This window comes from Pan paniscus, chromosome 7 (assembly GCF_029289425.2).
Source record: "Pan paniscus chromosome 7, NHGRI_mPanPan1-v2.0_pri, whole genome shotgun sequence".
Lineage (NCBI taxonomy): Eukaryota > Metazoa > Chordata > Mammalia > Primates > Hominidae > Pan > Pan paniscus.
In genome coordinates this window covers 87,682,133-87,705,646 of record NC_073256.2, presented here as the reverse complement: position 1 = coordinate 87,705,646, position 23,514 = coordinate 87,682,133, and the positions used below count along the sequence as shown (strand labels likewise).

Here is a 23,514-nt window from a genome sequence, read left to right as displayed (position 1 = left end):
AAAGAATAAGCAAGACTTTTTTTGTGTATCAGTTGAAGGAAGTGCTCCAGGACAGCACAGGCATAAGGCATGGAGAGCCATGGACCACAGCACAAGAGGTTGGGAATTGTTGGAGACAAGAATAGACATAGGAGAGTGACAGGAAGTAATTCTGGAGAATGTGTGGAAGCCAGAGAGTGAAGGGTCATGCATGCCATGTTAAAAAATCTAAACATTATCCTGTAGGTGAAAGTATTCCATTGAAAGGTTTAAAAACATGTAACATGGTCATATTTATGTTTTCAAAAGAACAACTTGATGCTGATGGGTTTAGGTGCCAGAAATGTCATCGTCTCAAGGCAAGGAGACCAATCCACAGGTTACTGTAATAGTCCAGGCAGCAAGGGAGTTGGTGAGGCAACCACATAGCAGAATGCGCTTTATAAGTTCAAGTCATTTCACGGAGAGACTCCCCTCTTTGTAGAATGGTGTGCGACCCCATCTATAGGTCTAAAAGAAAGAGTAATATGACTTTTGATGTGTATTTCAAGAATGTCCTATTTATTTCTAGTATGTTCTAAGTATTTCTATAATTAACTATTTCTGTAGCATCATAGTTCTGAAATTAGATTATAATACTTGACATCCTTATTGTTCAGCTCTAATGTTGTATTAAAGTATAGGACTGAGGTTTTTGGATTAGCCACAGATACAGATAGATCCCTGGCACAAATGGACAGTCACAACTTCTAAGATTCTATAATGGAAGAGGAATTCTAGAGAGGCAGCTTCTTTGGCCTTTGTATGTATTAGTAGTAGAAGCAAAGCAGTAGAATGAAAAGGGAAGGACTTTGAGAGGCTTTCTTGCATGGAACAGACCAGGGAGGAGTTACAAATAGTACATTGGAACTTGTAAGTGAGTATAAACTTACCAGTAGGTTCTTTGAATTTGTTAAGTCAAATTGGCTCTTAATTGACAGCACTGCCATGTTAAATGGAGACATTTTCAGGTGGAGGCTTGATGGTAGCGGAGTATATATACCCTGCTGGGGCTCGGGTAGACCTATCTGGTTTCTCCAGCGGAACACCTTCTGGATTAAATCTCCTCCTTAACCCTCTGAAGCGTGTAAACAATGCCCTAAGTGCGCTGAGGTCCGACCACCTCTGCTGAACTAAAAACACTTCTTAAAACTATTCAGCTAAGTAATCCGTCAGTTTTCCTTAATTTTCTCAAACCTGGGCCCTATCTCTTCTTTTTCTATGTGCTCTGCCACTAATCTTGGGTAATATTGCTTAAATAAGCAAGCTTCCTTCCGTGTTTAACTATCTCAAGATAATAGTCCTTTTTAAAAAATTAAGTAGTAGTTTAATTTTGACTTGGACAATGTAACATCTTAGGCTATTTAACCTGTGTATCTCAGTCTATTTACCCTGTATAATGGGTGATATTTTTATTGTCTTCATAGTTAGGTATAAAATATTTGTTATATATGCATTTTAAAACTTTCACAGAAGCCAAATTATTTACACCTAAAAATTAAGAAGGACTCAATATTTGAAGCCGCATTTAGCTTAGTATATGTAGCTACTGGGCAGCTATAATAAACTTAATATAGGAAGGCAGAACTTGGTCACTGTATGTATTCATTCATTCACACATTGCTATAAATAAATACTTGAGATTGGGTAATTTATAAAGAAAAGAGGCTTAGTTCGCTCACAGTTCTGCAGCTATACAGGAAGCACGACAGCATCTGCTTCTGGGGAGGCCTCAGGGAACTTTTACTCGTGGCAGAAGGCATGGTGGGAGCAGGCTTCTTCCATGGCAGGAGCAGGACTGAGAGAGCCTGGGGGGAGGTGCCACACACTTTTCAACAACCAGATCTCACGAGAACTCACCATCAAGAGGACAGCACCAAGGGGGATGGTGTTAAAACACGAGAAACGCCCCCCATGATCGAATCACCTCCCACCAGGCCCTACCTCCAACAATTGGGGATTACAATTGACCATGAGATTGAGGTGCGGACACAGATCCAAACCATATCACTGTATATAAATATGCATTTTAAGCAACTAGGATAACAGTTTTTAGGACATATAGTGTCGTCTATTTATATATTTCAAAAAGCATGTTTAATAACCAAAGCTTATTTTGTGTCTATGAGACTAGCCAGCAGTGACACTTGAAGTACGCAGGGAAAAAGTCTTCCTCATTTTTGAGCGTTGGGGTCTAAAGTTTTACCCTAAAATTTGCACCTGCCTAAGCTGCCCTCTTTGCACATCTTGCCTGGAGGAATATCTGCTAGGTACAGAGGATTCTGGCACCAGACCATGCTCCTTTACAAAGAGTGCAAGCACTGGATTCCCTTGGGCTAAGGGAGGAGGATGTGAGCTCCAGAGGAGGAAAAAGCGAGGCAGAAGGGAAGCTTGCAAGGAAATCATGAAAAATCTGCATTTGTAGAGACACCCTAATTAAATCTTTCCTTCAGTATTGTCTGTGAGAAGAAATATAAGTTTTTTTTTTTTCCCCAGGCCCTCTCTCACATTTAGAAGACAAACTAACACAGCTCCCTTAGCTAAATATTTATCTGACAGAAACTGTGAGTTTGAAAGAATAGTTCAAAAGAAATTATCACAGTGGAAGAGAGTGAGCTTGGAATTTAATTGGAAGTCCTTGATCACCCCACGATCCAGCAGGTGGGGCCCATGAAGATTAGATCAGCTGAGAAAAATAAATAGGTAGAATTTGTAGAATTTATAGAAAAATAAATATGTAAAAAAATAAATATGTAGAATTTCATTGCACAGCTGAATTATGTGAATAAATTTACGATCCTGTTATACCTGTATTAAGCCCCCTCCCCAGCCTGGGCAATACAAGGAGACCCTGCCTCTACAAAAAAAAAAAAAAAAAAAAAAAAAAAAAAGAAAGGAAAAAAGAAATTAGCCAAATGTGGTGGTGCACATCTCTAGTCCCAGCTACTTGGGGGCTGAGGTGGGAGGGCCCTTGAGCTGGGGAGGTAGAGGCTGCAATGAGTGGTAATTGCACCACAGCACTGTAGCACAGGTGACAAAGCAAGATCTTGTCTCAAAAAGTAATACAAATAAAAATAAAATAAAATAAATCACCTCCCCTAAACCCCTACCTCTTGCCAATGATTCCAAGCCAGGCACTCAGCATTGGGATTCATCTGCTAACACAGGCCTGGGCCCCCATGAATTATGAGGTATCTGTCTGCTCAGCCAGTTCAGAAAAACGAACTACAGTATCATTTTTCCTGTCTCCCAGCTTCTGTGTAATCTGATTTCCCTTCCACACTTGCTCCTCCCCATCACTGAAGACTTGCCCTGAACTGCCCGACTTAACCCCCTGCCTGCTTCCTAAGGGTGCCATCTCCCTAAGGACTGGCCTTGCTCATCATGCTCACAGATGATGTCTAAGAGATTTGGTTTCACCAGGTATCCAAGAGGCTACTCTATTTAACAAAATATTGCTGCCTCCTGGGAAACCCCCACCACACCTGTGGCAGCCCAGATAAGATAAACAGTAGCTCTGCCTTCTTTAATGCTCTAAATGGGTTTATTGACTTCCTGGGGCCAAAACGAGCTTGACTTTAAACATCAGGTACAGTTTATTTTGTACTGTGTCAAATCTTGGGTGCATAAGCTCATTTAAACTTCATGAAACTCTATGACCTAAATACTTACATGTCCCCATTATAAAGATGAGAAAATTGAGCTTTAGAGAGTGTTATGGGCTGTATGTTTGTGTCGCCCACCCTCAAATTCATCTGTAGAAGCCTTAAACCCCAATGTGATGGTATTTGAAGGTGGGGGCCTTTGGAAGGTAATCAGGCTTAGATGATATCATAGGGGTGGAGTCACCATAATGAGATTAGTGTTCTTACAAGAAGAGAAAGACTAGAGCTCACTTTCTGTCCCATGTGAGGACATAAGAAGACTGCCATCTTCAAAGCAGCAAGATAGTCCTCACCAAAACCAGGCCATACCGGCACCCTGATCTCAGACTTCCCAGGCTTCAAAAAAATAAATGTATGTTGTTGAAGCCACCCGGTCTGTGGTATTCTGTTACAGCAACCCTAGAAGACTAAGACAGAGAGGCTAAGTAATTTGCTCATGGTTATTCTACTGGCAAGTGATAGTGAACCTGAGTTAAAGCAGTTGTCTGACACCAAACCTGAATCTATAACCATGATTCTTACCTGCCTTTCCTGTGGCCCAGTGGTTTCCAACGACATTGGGCTCTCAGTCTGAGAAGTGTCCTATAATACTGGCTTTACATTGGCCTCAGCTGAACCTTGGACGTGGCAGGTATTGCAAATATTTTCCTGGAAGGAAGAGAATAAATCAATGTGATGACTCTTGCTTGCTTCATGGAGCTCCACAATAACTGTGGCAGTCCTGTGTTTTACTTGCTCAGATGGGCAGAAATGGACAGATTTGCCCCATAGGGGTAAATATTCCCTAGGTGGAAATTGTGATGACTACTTTGCAACCTTTGAGAAAATTTGACTGCACCAGAAACTTGGCATTCAATCAAATATCCATTTGCTTCCTATCTGACTCCCTCACTAGCATGTGATCTCCATGAACACAGAGATTTTGTTTTGTTCACCGCTGTGTCCCAGGCACTGAGAGCAGTGCTTTCCACTGAGTGGCTACTTGATCCATGTTCTTGAAAAGTGAATCCCTGTGTTCCCTAAGAGACAGGAAACTTGATTCAAATCCCTTGAGTTAAAATGTTAGAAAGAGACCTTCAGTCACTTAAAGTGACAACACACAGGATAGTGTGGGCGATTGGCACCAGGGTGAGTCTGAGCTGAATGTGGGTTAGAGTCCGGGACCATCCAGACCTAGAACTAAGACAAGGGACAGGGGCGAGGCAGCCACAGCATGGAGCAGAGCTGGTGTGGAGAGTCAGAGCCAGGCTGCAGGGCGAGGGGAGGAGCAGAACTGAGGTCTCAGAAAGCCCCGATAGTACCACATTCTGAGTAACTGTAGGGAAGGAAAAGTTCAAGAATTCCCTCTAGATTTCACCTCATTCCCTGGAAAAGAGGTTATCAGAGAATTCAGTAATCAAATACGGTAATGTGTATTGGGTATGTAGTGTGTGCACAGCTCCGATCTGAGCACTTCCATGGATTGGTTCATTTAATCCTCACACCAACTGATCTAGTCAGAGGCTGAGCCATCAAAATTACCCAGGAAGCCACAGAGTCTGGATTTGAACCCCAGCAGACTGGCTTCCAGGGCTGCAACTCTTCATAAATGTGGAGGTCTCAGGGTAATGGCATCTATCCAGAGTCCTACTAGAGAGTGCCTACATCAGACAAAATGTTGTTGGTAATTTAGACCAGTGATGTCACAATATCAGCTGGTGGTTGAAAAAACAAGGGTTTTATACACACAATGAAAATAAAGTTTTCCTAAAGTTCTGAAAGTCTCAGAGTCATGACTGCTCTTGCAGGGTTTCTTCCCTTTTAGGAATATCATGCACAATGGCAATTGCGTAGGGAGCTTGGGACACCTGTATCTGTCAGGAGCTTGACTTCACTGAGCACATAAGCACCCACCCATCATGTGACAGGCACCACAGGAGGCACAGGGAATGCCCAGGTGACTAAGACACAGCCCTGCCCTCAAGGCACTCTTGGGGCAGCCCTGCATTTGCCCCCTTCATACAAATGACCAGGGCAATGGAAAATATGCAGTTGCACAAAGATGTCACCTTATTGCTATGGGGCTCCTTAAAGAGCAAAATTTTCTAGTTTTAAATGTTAAACCAGAAACAAAAGAGTCTTTGCTGGGGTGGCTTATGCCTGTAATCCCAACACTTTGGGAGTCCAGGGTGGGAAGATCGCTTAAGCCCAGGAGTTTGAGACCAGCCTGGGCAACAGAGTGAGACTTTGACTCCACAAAAAAATTAAAAATTAGTCTTGCATGGTGGTACATACCTGTAGTCTCAGCTACTTTGGAGGCTGAGGTGGGAGGATTGCTTGAGCCCGGGAGGTCAAGGCTGCACTGAGCTGTTATTGCATCACTGCATTCCAGCCTGGGCAACAGAGCAGAACCCTGTCTCAAAAACAACCAAAAAATCTTTACCAAAATCTACCTGAAGGGCTTTCTTCTACCTCAAATATATAGGAGACCACACACACACACACACACACACACACACACATACACACACCCACACTTGACAAGCACAAAAGCCACCTTGCCTAATATGCATTTTAACCTGAGAAAATGATCATAACTCAGTAGACTTAGAAATAAGATTGCCTAGTAACAACTACAAATAAAACTTCTCTTTTCATAGAAAACACAAAATTAAACCTTAAAGCCCAGTAATATAATTAAAATGAAAACCTTTTAGAACCACTGTTTTTCCTAGGAGGCACTGCTCGGAATCCCCTGCCAGCTGGCTGGGTATGTGTGTGAAAGATCGTAATATTTCAGTAGTTGCCCCTGCACCAGATATTTTTCTCACCATTGCTCGTGGCTCATGGCCACGCTGCCCGGGCACCTGCAGGATCAGTCAATTTGCACAAGCAGCTTCCCAAGTGAATGACGTACCTCCCCTTTCTGTTGTTCCCAAAGACCAACATCTGTCAGAGATCAGCATATGCATCCGCGTATTAAAGCGCTCACTGTTCTAAGGCCCTGCACTTAATTTTCCCTTGGGTAAACAGAGCCAATAATGGATAAATACTGAAGGATCAAATATCCTTAAACTATCGGAGAAAGCTGTGAGTGCAGACTTTAATCCACATCTGAAGTGAGAAAAAAGAGAAAGCAAAAAGCTATGACAGAGGCTCTCCAAATCATGAGTGAGGAACACAGGATGGAGTTTATGCCACTGGCTGTGTAACATCTTGGGAAGCATCTCCATGAATGGCCATGGGAAGGGCAGTTAGGACTGTATGAGTAAGTGCATTTAAATGTTGAATACATTGCGATCCAAACGAATGATCTTTGCACTTTTCAGAGATGAATAGCAGAAGGTCTTGCCTTCTTCTTCCAAGCAGAGTCAACCTGACACTCTCTGTAACCATACACTGAAAAGATTTCTACAAATGTCCTACTAATTGCATTTTGAGGCAAGTTCCACTAGGAAGATGAACTTTGGACAGGCTGACAGTGTTGGCCTTTGCGGACATGGTTGGTCTTCTAATGGCTGAGCCAGCCCCTAGGGGAAACACACAGCTCGAGTTTATCTTTTAAGTATAAACTTCTGAGGATGAAACTTCCAGCCTCTCTGGAATTCTTGTCTAATACAGGAACATGATGTATTTTATATATTTCTACACACTCTTTCTTTTAAAAGAATCCTTTCAAACTTTGAGATAATTTTGCCTGAAAAGATTATCCTATCCAAATTTTACCTCTTCACCATATGCAGCCACACAATTATTTTCTGATTTGCTTTAAAAAATAGAAACATTCAGCCTTTCATATTATAAATTTCTTTCTTGTAACATAAAATAGTTAGAGATGTTTCCTTATTACTTAAAAAGAGTACATAAATCAACCTTGCCAAGGACTGATATTCATCATAGCCATGTGTCTGTCTAACCTAAACCATCCAGGTCTACTTTTGAATTATTCCTATTTGGAAACCTCAAAACGAGATTAAACATACAGCTGATGGCTTCGGTAATAAATTGCTACAAGTAAAGCAGAAAGAGAAGCTCCAAGTGAGATACTCCTGGGAAAGCAGGCTGGCATTTTCCATAGAAGAGCCACAAACGTGTCTACACTGAATTGTTGTCCACCTCCAAAATTGCTGCCATATCCAGGCAGCTGCCATTAGCCCTTTCCTGTAGGAGGTGGGGCATCTTCTCCCATTCAGCCTTGTCTGTAAAACACCTGGATAACCTGCAGAATGGACAAAGCAAAATATCACCTACACATGAATAAGAGAAGCAGGACAGCCCATCCAACTCGAAGGCGATAAAAAGATTTGGTGTAATCCAAAGAAAGATATGGTCTAATGCAGGAACTTGGGTTCCCTGTTATCTCTTTTGTAAGAGTGAGCTGTTGGTAAAATGCCGAAAGAAATAAAAAAAATATGGACAGCAGCTCCAAAGAACTACATCACATTTATTTTTCAATGGATTAAAGAATGGTTAAGCCTTGAGAAGTCAATGAATAAATCACAACACATAGAACCTATAAATAATATATGAGCTGAATACATAACCAACTATGTTAAAGCTCTGTTAGTAAAAAGACCAATAACCAAGAAGGCAGAGACAGCAAAAAGATAAATAAATAAAATCGCTGTCACTAATGAAAGCTCTTCATTCTTATTGCTTATGTTTTTGCAACAGTCCCTTCCATTTATATAGTGAAGACAAACTAACAGACAAGCATGTGAGTTTGAGGCAATGGTCGTATGACTTCGTCATTTTGAAGATCATTTGACATTTCTCCTTTTGTAATTGCATGACTTCAAGTATTTGTTGATTTCTTTTCTGGAAAATTTATTTCTGTGTTCCCATATTCCTCAGAACAAGAGACCTTCAAGGCTAGTCTTGCGTGTGCACATATCACATGTGATATTTTCTCATATGATAGTCACAGTTTATCTGCAAGTTGAGTATTATTGTTATTTTAAAATGAGCAAAGTAAAGGGTTTTTGAGGCTAGAAAAAGTGCTTGTAGACAGTATATAAAGTGTTAGACGTCTAACCCAGATGTATCTGAACCCCAAGTCTAGTGTAATACATTCTGCTGTCCCCTTCTTTAAAAAGTAGATAGAAAAGCAGATTCCTGCCTTTTAACACCAAGAGCTTCTTTTTAATTTTTTCTTTCTTTTTCATCGGGCCCGAGTTTTTGTAGAATTTTGACCAGCAAACAAGTGATTAAAATTAAGTCACAATGAATTCTGTATTTGTATTCACAGAAAACATTTATTAAAATAAGAGCATATGACCAACATGAGATAATACTGAGCCAATATCATTCCATTAAAAGGGTTTTCAGAAAGATATTCTTAGTAGTCTATTCGAGGAGCAGAATAATAGTGTTTAAATGTTTAATCTCTATGATTAGGCTTTCCGGAATATTAAAAAGAGCCATCCAGTGGGCCTCTGGAACTCCAGGGATCAGTGGTCTCTAACCTGCCATCAGAAGACACTAGATTCTGCGTTTTTAAATAACAGAAGCAGGTGATGTGATTGTGCTGTTCGTGAGAAAGCATTACCTTGAGGCAGAAATCCTTTCATATACCAGGCTAAATCCCTCCTGCTCCAGCATAAACCCATTTCCTCTTCTGGCCTCCGGAGAAAAGGGAACAGCTGCTGGGTGTCTTTTAACTCTTCCTCTGGGGCCCAGGGGGCTGGGCCACTTTACTGTCAGTGCACCACATTGTGAGCCATGTTGGACAGATTCCTAACGAATGTTAGGTTTGTTATCCCCACTCTCATTTCCCAACATATTTTCCAGGTTCTCTTTTTGTTGTGCAAGTAGGGATTTAGATTCTGGGGATCCGGACATAAAAGCTTCAGACTCGGAAAGTATCTCACAGGACTGCTTGTATTCTTCATGTAGCACCAGGCTGGAGGAGAATGAAAATCTGATACCATGATAGCTGAAACTAATATCTATTGCTGCTATTCCAATTGCATTTAGTACTTCTGGAAATTCTTGCCTCGGATCACAGTCATATTACCAGCTGGGGTCAAAATACCATATGAGGGATTCATATTTCTGTCTAATTCATTATACTGATGGCTTTTATGAAGCATCTGGAATTGGAAGTACTGGAAGGATTCACAGGGAATCCATTTGAAGCCATGACAAAACTGTTTTCCATTGATCAGTCAAATCCTGCCCAATCAGGAAATGACATTTTCAGTTCTCATCAAGTCCATTTTTAATATCCCATTAACAAACAAAAATATAGATATAAAAATAATAGTTAACCCCACACTTAGAGAATCCTAGGGAAAATTCCAGGAAAGAATTTGATGCATCTCCTTCTATCCCACACAAAACAAAATCCAAGTTGGTCAGACAAAATATTTTTCTCTTATTGTGTTGCTTTGGATCTTCAGGTCTGAAATATCAAATAACCCTTGTAACAACATTTAAAATAAATCCTAATCTTTTATACAGCTCCTTAATGGAACCAACTTTCCAACGATTTGCTATCTCACTAAGAAATACAAAACAAGTGCCCGGGTGCGGTGGCTCATGCCTGTAATCTCAGCACTTTGGGAGGCCAAGGCAGGTGAATCACAAGGGCAGGAGATCGAGACCATCCTGGGTAACATGGTGAAACCCCATCTCTACTAAAAATACAAAAAAATTAGCCAGGCGTGGCGGCGGTCGCCTGTAGTCCCAGCTACTTGGGAGGCTGAGGCAGAAGAATGGCATGAACCCAGGAGGCGGAGCTTGCAGTGAGCCGAGATCACGCCACTGCACTCCAGCCTGGGCAACAGCGCAAGACTCTGTCTTAAAAAAAGAAAGAAAGAAAGAAAGAAAATAAATACAAAACAAGTATTCTAAAATATATTGGTTCCAATTTGTAGAAAAAAGAAATCACACAGAGGTGAGGTCCAAGGCATTATTTTCTGTCAGCCCAGGTTCTCATGAAGTCAAGATTCCAGGAAGAAGTGTATGTATCCAAGGACAACTACTATCTCAAGTGGTTCCTGAGAAAATCCCAATCTGTATTACAGAGCTGTCCTTCCTCCATAACCTTTAATTTTTATAACAATTTTCAAATCTTTTTATTTCCCTGTGGCTTCTGAGCCTCCACAAATAACTTTCTAAAGTCATTCTCTTTCAACTATTAGAACAAATACTGACTGGAAGAGTTCTGTGAAAAACAGACACTAAAAATTGGTCTTCCTACTGAAAAAAAAAAGGCCTCCTGAGGAACAGGATTCAGATGAAAATCTAGTGAATTCAACTTGACTGGATCTTCTAAACCACCTATACAATCTCCACAGACATTTTAGGGGGGCGAGTTCCACGTCAATTTATAGCTCTAATTCCATCTAATCTTAAAAATAAAGTTTATATCGTGAATGTTTTTGTCAGAAGCGTTTGAAACAGAGGAGCTCCATCTTGAATAGGAGCTGGGTAAAATAAGGCTGAGATGAAATGGGCTGCATTCCCAGATAGTTAAGGCATTCTAAGTCACAGGATGAGAGAGGAGGTTGGCACAAGATACAGGCCATAAAGATCTTGCTGATAAAACAGGTTGCAGTAAAGAAGCCAGCTAAAACCCACCAAAACCAAGATGGCCACAAGGGTGACCTCTGGTCATCCTCACTGCTACACTCCCACCAGCACCACAACAGCTTACAAATGCCAGGGCAATGACAGGAAGTTACCCTATATGGTCTAGAAAGAGGAGGCATAAATAATCCACTCCTTGTTTAGCATATCATCAAGAAATAATCATAAAAATGGGCAACCAGCAGCCCTCAGTGCTGCTCTGTCTATGGAGTAGCCACTCTTTTATTTCTCTACTTTATTAATAAAGTGGCTTTCACTTTACTCTACAGATTTGCCATGAATTCTTTCTTGCAGGAGATCCAAGAACCCTCCCTGGGGGTCTGGATCGGGACCTCTTTCCTGTAACATTTTTATTGAAAACTAACAACTTCATTTCCGCTACCAACTGAATTAAAAGAAGGATAACTACATTAGTGCATATATGCATACATAATTTTATGACACTAAGTAATTGTTGATAAACATGAGTGTAATCACGTAATTCACCCTCCCTCTACAGCTAAATTCATCCTGGGCTTACTCATACTGTTCTTCACAAAAGCTAAATATGATAACATGCAAGACACTTGCACAACCTGTATCTCATCTCTCAGTACTCCTTGATATTGCCTGTGCTTCTGATATACTGAACTGTTTTCAGCTTCTGAAAATGTTGTATTTTCTAAAACCTCTCTGCCTCTACACATGCCATGCCTTTTATGTAGAATTCCCCTCCCTCTCCTCTTCTCTTCCATGTGAATATTCCTCTTCCACCAAGGTTTACACCCCCAATTCATGCCTGACTTTTGCTGAGTAGTCTATTCTGTCTATTCCTCCTTTGATCAAGACTGAATTAAGTTATCCTCCTTTGTCTTCCCACAACTTCTTGTGTTATCATTATTTTCCATCATTCCTACTGGAGGGACAATACCATGAGATTAACAACTGGCTGGTTACCAACTGGCAGCCAGAAGAGTGGGTGGGGCAGCTCCTGAGGGGCACCTGTTGCCTCTGCCGAGCAGCTTGTGCAGTGACTTCCAGCACCAGGAGTGCTAGCTTGTACTAGAAGAGGGTGGGCCCCCCCATCATAAGCTCTGTGGCTCCAGAGGTTGTGCAGAGTCAACATACTCAGAGTCAACCATTTAGATTTCCTGTCCCTGGGCCTGGCACAATGGCAAGCACCTACAGTTCTAGCTACTGAGGAAGCTAAAGCAGGAGGGTTGCTTGAACCCAGGAGTTCAAATTCAGCCTGGGCAACATAGCAAGACCCCATCTCTAAATAAATAAACAAACAAATAAAATAAATTAACTGATGTCTTGTCCCCAACCTGAACTTCAGGATCTCAGGTTTTCTTAACCAGTGCTCTGACCTTAACCTGGCAGACGTGCCTTGGCCGAGCATTCAAATGTCTCTGGCATCCATGACTCTATTGGATCGTCAGTCTACTGCCTAACTACCTCTACTCTTTCAGCACAAGAGAGAAGGACCTCTTTGTCACCCTGTAACTGCTTGTTAATGACCCTCTTTCTAGTTATCCTTCTGAGGGGCACTTATACAACTTAGCAATAACTAGCCAGCTCTGCAGACTTTGTATGTGTTCTTCCAAATGCTCAAATCATCACCTCTGTAATCATTCTACTTCATCTGGACATTTCTCCAGTTCACCACCTGAGAAATTAAACTCCAGGGACTACCTGTATCTTCCATGGCACTCATGATGGTATTCTCTTCACCTGCCAGGTGGCGACACATCCAGTTCCAAACTTCATGTTACTCCTGTTTTCTTGGCCCACTCTCAGAATTATTTGTATTAAAAAACCTTTGAGAAGCAGATGCCAAAATGAGGTTAGATGTGCAACAGATTTATTGAAGGAAATATCCAGAAGGGAAAGAGTTAGAGGAGGTGGGACAGCCTTTGGACCGGGATTCAGGTGTAACCCCTGTAAAGGAAAGAGGGAAGGAAGGAGGGTTACATAGGAAGAGCCACAGACTGGAATGCATTTCTAAAAGTTTTAGCTCAGCTGGTGGGGAATCCTTGAGCAAAAGTTGCCCAAGTCAGACATTGCAAAAGTTAGGCATTAGCCAGGAGCAGCCTATGGGAAATGTGGGCCTGGCAGGAACACAGTGGTAGGCTCAAATCTCAGCACCTGAAGCCATCCATCAAACACCTCCTCTAGCAGACATGTGAGGGCATACTTTTATAGCCACCACAGTCACCCAGTTGGTAAATGACTGGCCTTGTTATAAAATATAGATGGGTAGTTTAACTGTGCATACTTTCTATATGTATGAATTTCAGTTACAATTATTTAAATAACAACAATCCTCCAACAAATTTCACGGTATATTAAGTGGGAGTAATTGCATAAAATATAGACTTTGCTGCCAGCTCTTTTCCCACAGATCATTACATTAATAGCAGATGCTTATCATAATCAATGGACCACTAATGCTACTTGTTCCAGTCTGTTGGTGATGGGTCACTGCATCTCAGTTATTCAGTTCATGCATAGACAGCAAAGTGTGTGTTGGTATCAGGGCCATGTCTCCCAGAGGTAAACCCATGTGATATTTACACAAATGGATAATCAGAAAAGGAAACTGGCCAACAAATATGAAAGTGAAACACACACACACACACACAAATAGAAAAAGTGATGATGCTAGAAGTGAAATTTGTATTGAATGTAAATAGAGTTCTAGAAGAAATAGCTGATTATGGAATGTTGACACTGCCACTGATGGAGAGACTCTAGATTTGCAGCCAGAAGAACATGGTGAAGATGAACTTACCAACAGAAATGCAAAAACTTGTAGTGATGAAAAGGATGAAGATCTCCCAGAGAAACTGATGCCATTAAAAATCTTTACCTTAAATGGATACTCAGAGATACTTCACAAGGTTGAAAGTGCAAAGGATAAAATGTTGGAAGCTGATCCAAACTTAGAATGGGCTGTCAAGATTCACCAAAGCCTAGAAAAAAATGCTCACTTAGTACTATAAGTTATACATGAGAAGACAAACATTGCTCAAACTATTCTTCATAAGTTCTTTTACAAAAGTATAAAACACTTTAAGTCCCATTTCTAATGCTTTAAATTACAGCATACTAAAAAAACCTTTTACCATATTTTTTAATTTCCTTATACATTTATAAACAACAGTAAAAGAGATTTCAATGTTTTGACAAGAAATTTTAAAGGTCACAGAACAATCATAATTTTTCCCCATTGATTATTAAGACTACTATGTATGGTTTCAGCTCATACGGTCATTTTTATGATCCTGTCTAGAGCAAGGAGTGCCTGCATATATCATTGACTTGGCCATGCTTGCTTTTCCTCAGTAATTAATAGTCACTAAGGATTTGGATAATTGGGCAGGACAAAATATGTGATAACAATTCAACATAGGAAACTAATAAAATTATGATAATGTTCAGCAGTTTTAACTACATGCCATTTGTAACATAACCAAATGTCACATTACATCACATGAAAAGTTTTTCTAACATTTTTAAAGGTTAGGAAATCAACAATTATTATCTGACCACTGAATTCTGAAAGTTCAATAAGAAAGTTGAGGCATTTTCCCCTAGCAATTTACTGTATAAATACCTTTTCGATGAGTAAATGACATTGAGCAGCATATAAAAAGAGACTTTCCTCAGAAGCACAAGTTAGAACTCCTTTCATGGCTTCTGGTTACTGTCAAGATGGTACATACACTGCTAGCTTCCTCCCTAAAAATAAACCTGGAGAAACCATAGCAGCCAAAGAGAAGCCTGGACTCCAGGAAACAATAGAAACAACTTCCCCTGCTGACACTACAGACCACATTGAGCTGATGTGCCTAGGAGCTGAGCAACTCCAGCTGGGGGCTCTGTGTTGCCCAAGTGGCAGTGAAAGGATAAGCTGGATGGAATTGTTTAATTCTCTGTCCTTCATCCTGTTTTTTTTTTTTTTTGAGTTGATACAGTAACTACTCGTTCATTCCCAGAAATGGCACAGACAGCCCAAAGCACCAGGGTTGGTGTTCTGTACCAGGGTGGTTCAAAAGGCCTGCCTGTGAGAACAATTAATGAAGGCAGGTAGTGGGTGCTGGCTAAGTAGCTGCCCTTGGGCATTTGGTTCTCCAACCCCTTCGCCTCCAAACTTGCATGGTTGCTGGAATACCTCCCCAGGAGACCGATTTTCCCTGGTGCAGGATCTTTCTAAGTGTGCGAAAGTAAAATCCTGCCCAAGAGAGTTGCCTGTCCAGTAGAAGCAACAAGGGTCACCAAGAGTAAATTTTTGGTATTTGGGCCCATTCTCCTTGAGGTTGTCTGGTCCCTTCTGTTCCAAAGCTGCTACAGTTTGTGGCATGAACTTCAGTTTCTTCCCCATGTATGTTTTCTGACTGAGTAGCTGATATATCTAGGGACCATCAGAAGCCCAATTAATTCAGAAGACAAAAAGCTAAACATATGCCACTGAAGCAGAGTTGTGAAAATCAAGAATTTCCAATATCCTGATAAGAATATTTAAAGGAGAGATCATAGGGAATATTTGTAACATAAATCAAGAACCAGAAATAATCAAAAAGTGGAAATATTAGATAAATAAAATACAAACACTGACATAAAGAGTATGGTAGATGGGATGAACAATAGGATGGGTGCAGTTGAAGAATTTTAAAGAGATAGAAAGCCTGATTCAGTAATTCTCCAAGAAGAAAATTTTAAATATGTAAAAAGAGAAAATATAGACAAAGAGAAGTAATAGATATAAAGGACAGATGTAGAAGTGCCAACATATGCATGATAAGAGTACCAGAAAGAAAGCATATGAAGAGAAGAAAAAAATCTTTGAAAAAACATAATTTTTTTACAATTAATAAAAGATAAAGACTTCTATTTGAATGTGTTAAACAGTACAGATAAGAAGTGGGGGGATTTAATGAGAGACTTAAAAATATCATACGAAGTGAGGCTTAAGAATATCAAATACCAAGAGAGATTCTAAAAGCATGCAGAAGGAAATAACAGATCATCTACAAAAGAATAAAAATAAAGTTGCGATCAGACTTACCAACAGCAATGCTAGATACACAATACACTAATATTTGTATGTATTAAAGAAAAATAACTTTATTCCAGAATTTGATAACAAGCTAAAATGTTATTAAAATATGAATGTGTAATACAAATATTCAGTGACACATCAGGCCTCAGATTTTCTATGCAAAGATCTACCTTGAAAACACTCTTAGAGAAAGTATTCAAATAATGTGAAGAGAAAAATTTAGGAGCTAGTTCATAAGTTATTAATTGTAAAAGAAATCAATGACTTTGAAGTTTATCATTCCTTGAAATGATAAAGCAAAACAATGAGACAAGTAAGGCTCAAAGTAACAAAAGGAAGTATATCTATCAACAACCTGTAAATAAACTTTTACAGTATCAATATAATGTGGTGCTGAAGGAGACAATGTTCCGGGTTCTTATTTTTTAAAACTTAATATGTTTAAGAATTCAAGAAAAGTGAATAAAACTGAATATGAGTTTGAGGCAAGTAACCACAGTAGAGAAAAAATTATAAGGTTTAACTTTTAGAATTATAGACGAGAACTTGAAATATCCAATGGAAAGCCACCTCAAAAATGGAAAAAGGAAAGGAAAGATATAAAATGAAATTTAAGAAATAAATTCTAACATGAAGTAATTTCAATAAACGTATATGAGTCAAATTTACTAATTAAGAGACAGAAGTTCTCATATTGGATACAAAAAAATCAAACCAATTAATATATTGTCCAGAAGGGACACACTTAAAACAGAAGACACAGAGAGGTTGAAAATAAAAGTAAGAAAAAAGATAGACCAGAAAAATGTATATCAAAAGATTCCTAAAGTAGCAATTGTACTACACAACACAATATAATGACATAAAGGGAAATGTTAAATAATGGCTAAAGGAACAAAGAAAAAAAGAAGATATTATAAACCTACATGGACAGCCTCAAAATAGCAAAAAGAAATTCTGATAGAATGTCAGATGGAAAAATCAATTATTACAGCTAAAGATTTTAGCACATTCGTCTCATAAACTAATTCAATCAAGTAGACATAAACTAAGTAGAGATATCAAGGAAATGCCAATATACTTAATAGGCTCAAGCTTTTAGACATGTATAATACTCTATATCAAACATAAAATAGTCAAGGAATATTTACAAGAGCAAACCACACATTAGCCACATAAGGAACTCAAAACTTAGGACTAAATAAATATTAAATGATAGATAACATACAGAATTTAGTTTCCCTCTTATGATAAAATAAAACTATGAGTTAGTAATAAAATGATAGTTTTTAAAGTAAAAAATAGAAGCCAAGTCATGTATTTCTAAACAATCCTCGCAACCAGAAGGAAATCACAAAGGAAATTAAGAAATCTCATTACAGAGATCTTCATTACTACTGATAAGCTTTTTACATGATCTAAGACTTACAAAAATGTGCCACAAATCCCAAAGCTAACCCCAAACAGATTCCCATTTTCTTGAAATTATCAGACCCCAGATATTGTAAGGAACTGGTTGAAAATGGCAAAGGCTATGACAGTCTCTTCTTAGCGGGGATGATTCCTGAAGGTTGCATCCTCTTCCTAATCTACTTTGAAAAATATTAGACCACTCTTGTTAATATATTCATTGTAATCTAGCTACCTATTTGACCTTTCAGGATCTCTTTCTTTCTTTGGGGTTTTTCATAGAAATTCCTAGTTCTTGTAATATAATATAATATTCCAAATAATATTCCAAATAAGCTATAGTCTATAGCTTTCATATTAAATTAATAGCAAGTAAAAACTAGTTTTATAAAAGTCAACAACAAAAATTCATACAGTAGTTAAAAATTTAGTCACATGTGAAACTCATGAGGACAATTTTACTCTGTATAGAGAATGAAGAAAGAAAAAATATTTAGACAGAAAGCTGTAAGAGAAGAATAACAGAAGTAAGAAAGTTAGGGTGGAAAGTGAGTGGGCTGCAGAAATAATTCATGACTTGGAGATGGAGAAAGCCACAGGACAGGAATGAAAGCACATTAAACATGCTGGACAGAGAATATTATTTAATTCCTAAGTGTTGTTGTTCAAAAGAAATACTAAAAAGGAACACTAAATAGCATAAGACCCTGATAAGACCTCTGTTCACTCCTTCCTTCCTTCCTTCCTTCCTTCCTTCCTTCCTTCCTCCTTCCTTCCCTCCCCCTTCCTTCTTTGCATTCTTTCTCTCTTTTGTTTTGGACGCAAGTTTATTAGGGACATTCCCAGCCTCTCACAGAGCAAAGTTCACTTTTCCTATACTCATATTACCTCTCTAAGGAGGAGATTTAGCTTCAAGATATAGTCCAAAACTATGCGCTTGCCTCTGTCTGCTGCAAATCCAAAAATAGGGAGTTCATTATATCTCTAGTTTTTATTTGAGATTTTGACTTCCTGAACCAGAACCTATGGTCCCACTTACAGGTTACCAAACCAGGTAAATGGAAGGTCTCAGTTACATTGGTATCATTAAAAGCAGAACAAGGACTGGAGTTACACATGTATAATTTTTTGAAAGGTAGTCAGTAGGCTGAGTTTTGTGAGGGCCATATATGAGTATGAACCAGGACCTGCTGTGATTTCCTTCTCAAATAAATACCTGCTGAGGATCATAAATCACCCATATTTTAGATTGATCGAGTATGTGTGTTTTTACCAAAGGCTGATAGGAGCAGCAGAAACAGCTCAACTAGTTTCTGAAGTGAACAATTAAATCCAGTGTTTACCTCCTTAATGTATAATGGACTGTATATTGGACCCAAACATCAGCAAAATTTATGAGCTTTATTGAATTAATTTCTAGTTCCAAATTGTATAGCCCCTATATCTTTAACTACAGGTGCCATACCATAACTATAACACCTTCTCAGTGGCTTGAAAGGGTTTGTGTTTGTTTGTTAAGGCTTAACAACCAGAAAGTGGTTTCAGCACAGGCCTATGGGGGAAAAGTGATTTCATGGTTTTTCAAATACATTTATATAAGTGATTTCTACCACCTTCATCCAACTCATCCAGAAAAACCACCTGGGTGATAGTTATCCACTCTTAGAGGGTTATTTAAATACTTTAAAAGTATGTGAGAGAAAAGTCCTTTACAATTAAACAAGATCATCTGTTGATGATGGTTCTTTGTGACTGACTGTATAGACCACATCCTATGCTATCCTAATTGGTCAAGCAGGCAAATGATTTCAATGTTGCTCCTAGATTGACCTAATATTCCAAACACAAACAACCACTCTCTCTTTGGAAGCAAGGAGGTGGATTTTTACCCACTGTCTCATTTCTCTAAGAGTAACAGGAGCAAGTAGATTCAGTATGTGCATTTAGTATTTTAGAAGCCTAAGGCAAGGTAAGAGGTATGCCCGCAGCTACTTTATGGAAGAGGAAGCCCATGGGTCTCTCTAGAACACAGATGCCCTGATCATGGGAGAAATGGGATGGGATGTGGAGTCATTCCTTGTTCTGATGGTAAACAGGGAGCATCACACAGCTAGGGAGAGTCTTTCTAAGTTCTTTCTCACCCATCAGGGCAGTCATATAAATCAGTACCCCAAAAGAAGGCCTCATCTGGTGAAAACACTATCCACCATCCTCTCTGGACACTATAGTGGAAGTAAAATGAACAAATTTAGGAGTTGGTTCTTCTTGCTACCATAAATTACTCAGTATTTAACGACAAGGCACTATTCCCAGAATGTATTACATGCAACTTCCAAGTGAAAAAAATTTTATTGCCCTTTAAAAGAGACTCAGGAAAACATACAAATCCTCTCTAGCAAGAGGATACTTATGGTCCCAGATTATTCCACATGCCAAGTGCATTTCCTCCCCACGTGCATCAGGATGTGGTCAGTCTAATACAGGTCTTTATATAATCAGTGATCGTGAAAATGGTCTTTCTGCTTTCTCAAAGAAGATAGAAACCCATGTCCTCTTCTAAGTACACAGGACACAATTCTCTTCTCTGCCATATGAATTAAATTCTCCTGATCTAATCTAGAAGACACAGCTGAAATATACTGTCACTCATTATACTGAAATTCGCTTTCAGAATTATAATATATTCATTCTGCCATTACCTGTCTTAAGCTTCTTTCTTTCTACCTTTCTCTGACTCCCTGTTTACACTGGAGTTGTAGGTTGTCTCCCCCTTATGATCCTTTATTCCTTGTTTCCCATTTCCCTAAATCATTAAAATTACATTTTTTTCATAATGGCTCATGAAAGCTCTTCAGCCTGGGGTATTCACAGGTACTTGGAATATAATCAAACCTGCTGAATCGCCCTCAGAACAGGTTTTGGTACAGTCTGGTGCAGTTTTATATTTTCTGTTTTCAGAGCTGCCCAAGATTTCAAAAGGAAGTCTATAACACAGAAAGATTTTAAGGCCAGGTCTTACATTAAATTAAAGGAAAGAATGTGTCAAGGGATTTCTCAGCAAGGCATAGTACAAGAGGAATGGAAGTCTGCTCTAGCTATGGAAAACTGGGGGGAAGTTTGAAAGGAGAAACCAGACTGAATTGGGGCAAGTTCCTCTGCCATGCTGAGTGACAGTTACTCTCATTGAGACATGGTAGAAGACAAATAGGTATTGTTTGTAAACTCTAAATGGTTGTAAACTTAAATTTTTTCATTTAAAAATATTATCCTGCTGCTTTAACTGCTCAAAAAATTCATTAAAGTGACTAAGAGGACTCTTACTTAATTCCTTCAATATGGCAAGACAAGTTTTTAAAAAGGAAAAAAGAAAACAACAACTGAATTTGAACAGCTTGAATTCCCATTAACAAAAGACAAACTGGCAAAATAATTTAGGGTCCTCAGTGCTTATTATCTGAAACCAGCCACTCATCTTGGTCTTTGCACAGTAGTAGAGACTGAGCTAATTTACTGAAACCAGTGAACAGAGTTGCACTTGTGTGGTGTGAAGGTGATGGGCTTTCAGATAAAGTTGCTTTGAGTGGAAATCAGTGTAAGGAACACCTGGCCTAACTCCCAGCAGCACATTAGTTAGAAACTAGAGAAAGACCCACTTTTAGAACCACTAATGAGCCCCAGGTGAAAACTCTGTTAACTAGACAGCTCCTTTTTTCAAAATTTCCAATGTTTTGATTGATAAGCAAATTGCTTAGGATTTCTAATCTTCCATTACATTAAAACATAACCTTTGTTGTTGTTTTTTTTTTCCTCCCAGGAAACACATTTTTGTCTCTAGCTACCAAATGGGTATCATTAGTTATAGAATATATCAGCTTCCATGTGGGGAATACTTGGTGAGACAAATGTACTTACTTGTGGTAGTTTGACTCTACAGAGTGTTTATGATCCAAAAAAGTAAAATGGGAATAACTGTGGGGTTTGAAGTGGCTAATTAAACACATACTGTTGCAGTTTTCTATATTTGCAACGTTGTTGCATCTGACAACAAATACAATTTTAAAGTATCTTTCTCTATTTTAAAAGAAAATAGATGCCTATTTAAATTTGTAATTAAAATGTGAAAATATCCAGTTACTGTCAACTCTCAGGTGCTGAAAAGCACTGGCTATAAGGAAAAATAACCCCAATGTGATTCATTGTCGTTTAGCATTATTTCTTCAACATATATTTAGCACATACACTGTTACCAGGTATTAAGAAGAAATAAACGCATATATAAGGAATTTAGTCATACTGTATGCTTTTACTAAAACCAAAGTCTCATAGATGTATTGCAACATATTGACGTTTGTTTCTGTTTTAGGTTGAACATTATTTATTCGAAAAGTTATTTTTTGAAATCTATCATTCACTGGGCAATGTTTTAGCAATAGCTAAAACAGATACGGTCAATGCATTCATGGAGTTCATAGTATAGTGGTGTTGATAAACACCAAACAAATGAATGTGGAAATTGCTATAATTATGACTAAGCTCCATAGATGAAATGTCTAGGGTACAATGAGAGTGCGTATAACAGAGGAACTTAATATTGACTGAAAAATCAGGGAGGACTTCTTTGAGGAAGTAATGGTAGGTTAAAACCAGAAAGATAAACAGAAATTAGCCAGGTAAAGAGAAAGGAAAAAAAGAGCCTTCCACATAGCAGACAAGGCCTTATCAAGGCCCTTGAGGCAAGAAGAAACTTGGAATCAAACACCTAGAAGAGAGAAAAGGCAGGAATCTCTGTAATGGTTCACATTTCGCTGCCTTTTTAAATGAGAGTGCTGAACATGTAACACATTTTTTCTGACTTTTCAAGTCATCATTTTAATCATCAATAATTATGCTGTGCTAAGAAAGGGTATCATTTGGAGTTATAAAGATGATCCTGAGATAAATGCTCCCAAATAATTGTGCTTCTTAAGTTCTTATATTTAAGGTGTCTGGTTTTCCTGTATGTATTTATTTTTGTTGTCAATACCACTTTTGATTTCTAATAGCGTTTATGCTATTAACATTGCTCTTATTGTTAATTGTTATCTTATCTGCTGTGGTCGGCAAATATAGATTATATATATCTACTAGACATGTGAAGAAGCATGAAAAATGTGACCCATAATCAAATTTAAAATCTGTCCAGGAGAAACAAAGGAATGAAAAACACAATATTTTTTGCAGTAAGGATGTAAAAATGGCTACTACAAGTATGTACAAGGATTTTTTAGAAACGTATATAATAATGATAAGGATTAAAGATATAAAAATAATCAAATGAAATGTCTGGGGTAATACATATGAAATAAAAAAACTAAATAATTGGACAAGTAGAAGAACTTGTTAGACTCAACAGAAGAAAAACATAGACAAGAAACAGAAGAAAAAGGTAAGCAAGAGAAATTTTTCAAATATAAGTACAGAAAAACTAAAAAGACTAAAAAGTTTAACAAAACTTCAGAATTATGGAACAACATCAAGAGGTCTATCATATTTACAGAGTTCAAGAGGAAATAGGCAAGAAGAGGGTATAGAAAAAAATTTAGAGAAATAATAACTGAAAAATTCCAAACTTGATGAAAAATATAAACTAAACCCACATATCTAAGAAAGTCACTGAGTCCAAAGCAAAATAAATACAAATAAAACCGTACCAAGGAAGATCATAATCAAATTTCTGAACACTAATGTTAAAGTTATGAGAAAAATTACAGAAAATTATAAAAGCAGATATTTTTAATAATCACATACAGAGGAACAAAGGTAAGA

The 23,514-nt window shown here is 38.5% G+C and overlaps 1 long non-coding RNA gene across 4 annotated transcripts in view; it reads right to left on the bottom strand.

Moving 5' to 3' along the window:
• LOC134730981 (uncharacterized) overlaps positions 1-23,514 on the bottom strand; it is a 216,040-nt gene that overhangs the window by 87,569 nt on the left and 104,957 nt on the right. For 3 of the 4 annotated variants that reach the window (XR_010112950.1, XR_010112952.1, XR_010112951.1), the window contains exons 2-5: positions 14,107-14,209; positions 12,930-13,175; positions 4,206-4,331; positions 1,701-1,826 (exon numbers count right to left, since the gene is read on the bottom strand). This is a non-coding gene — a long non-coding RNA (uncharacterized LOC134730981). Of the gene's footprint in view, positions 1-1,700; positions 1,827-4,205; positions 4,332-12,929; positions 13,176-14,028; positions 14,210-23,514 lie in introns of all 4 variants that reach the window. The other variant, XR_010112949.1, reaches the window with a different exon arrangement.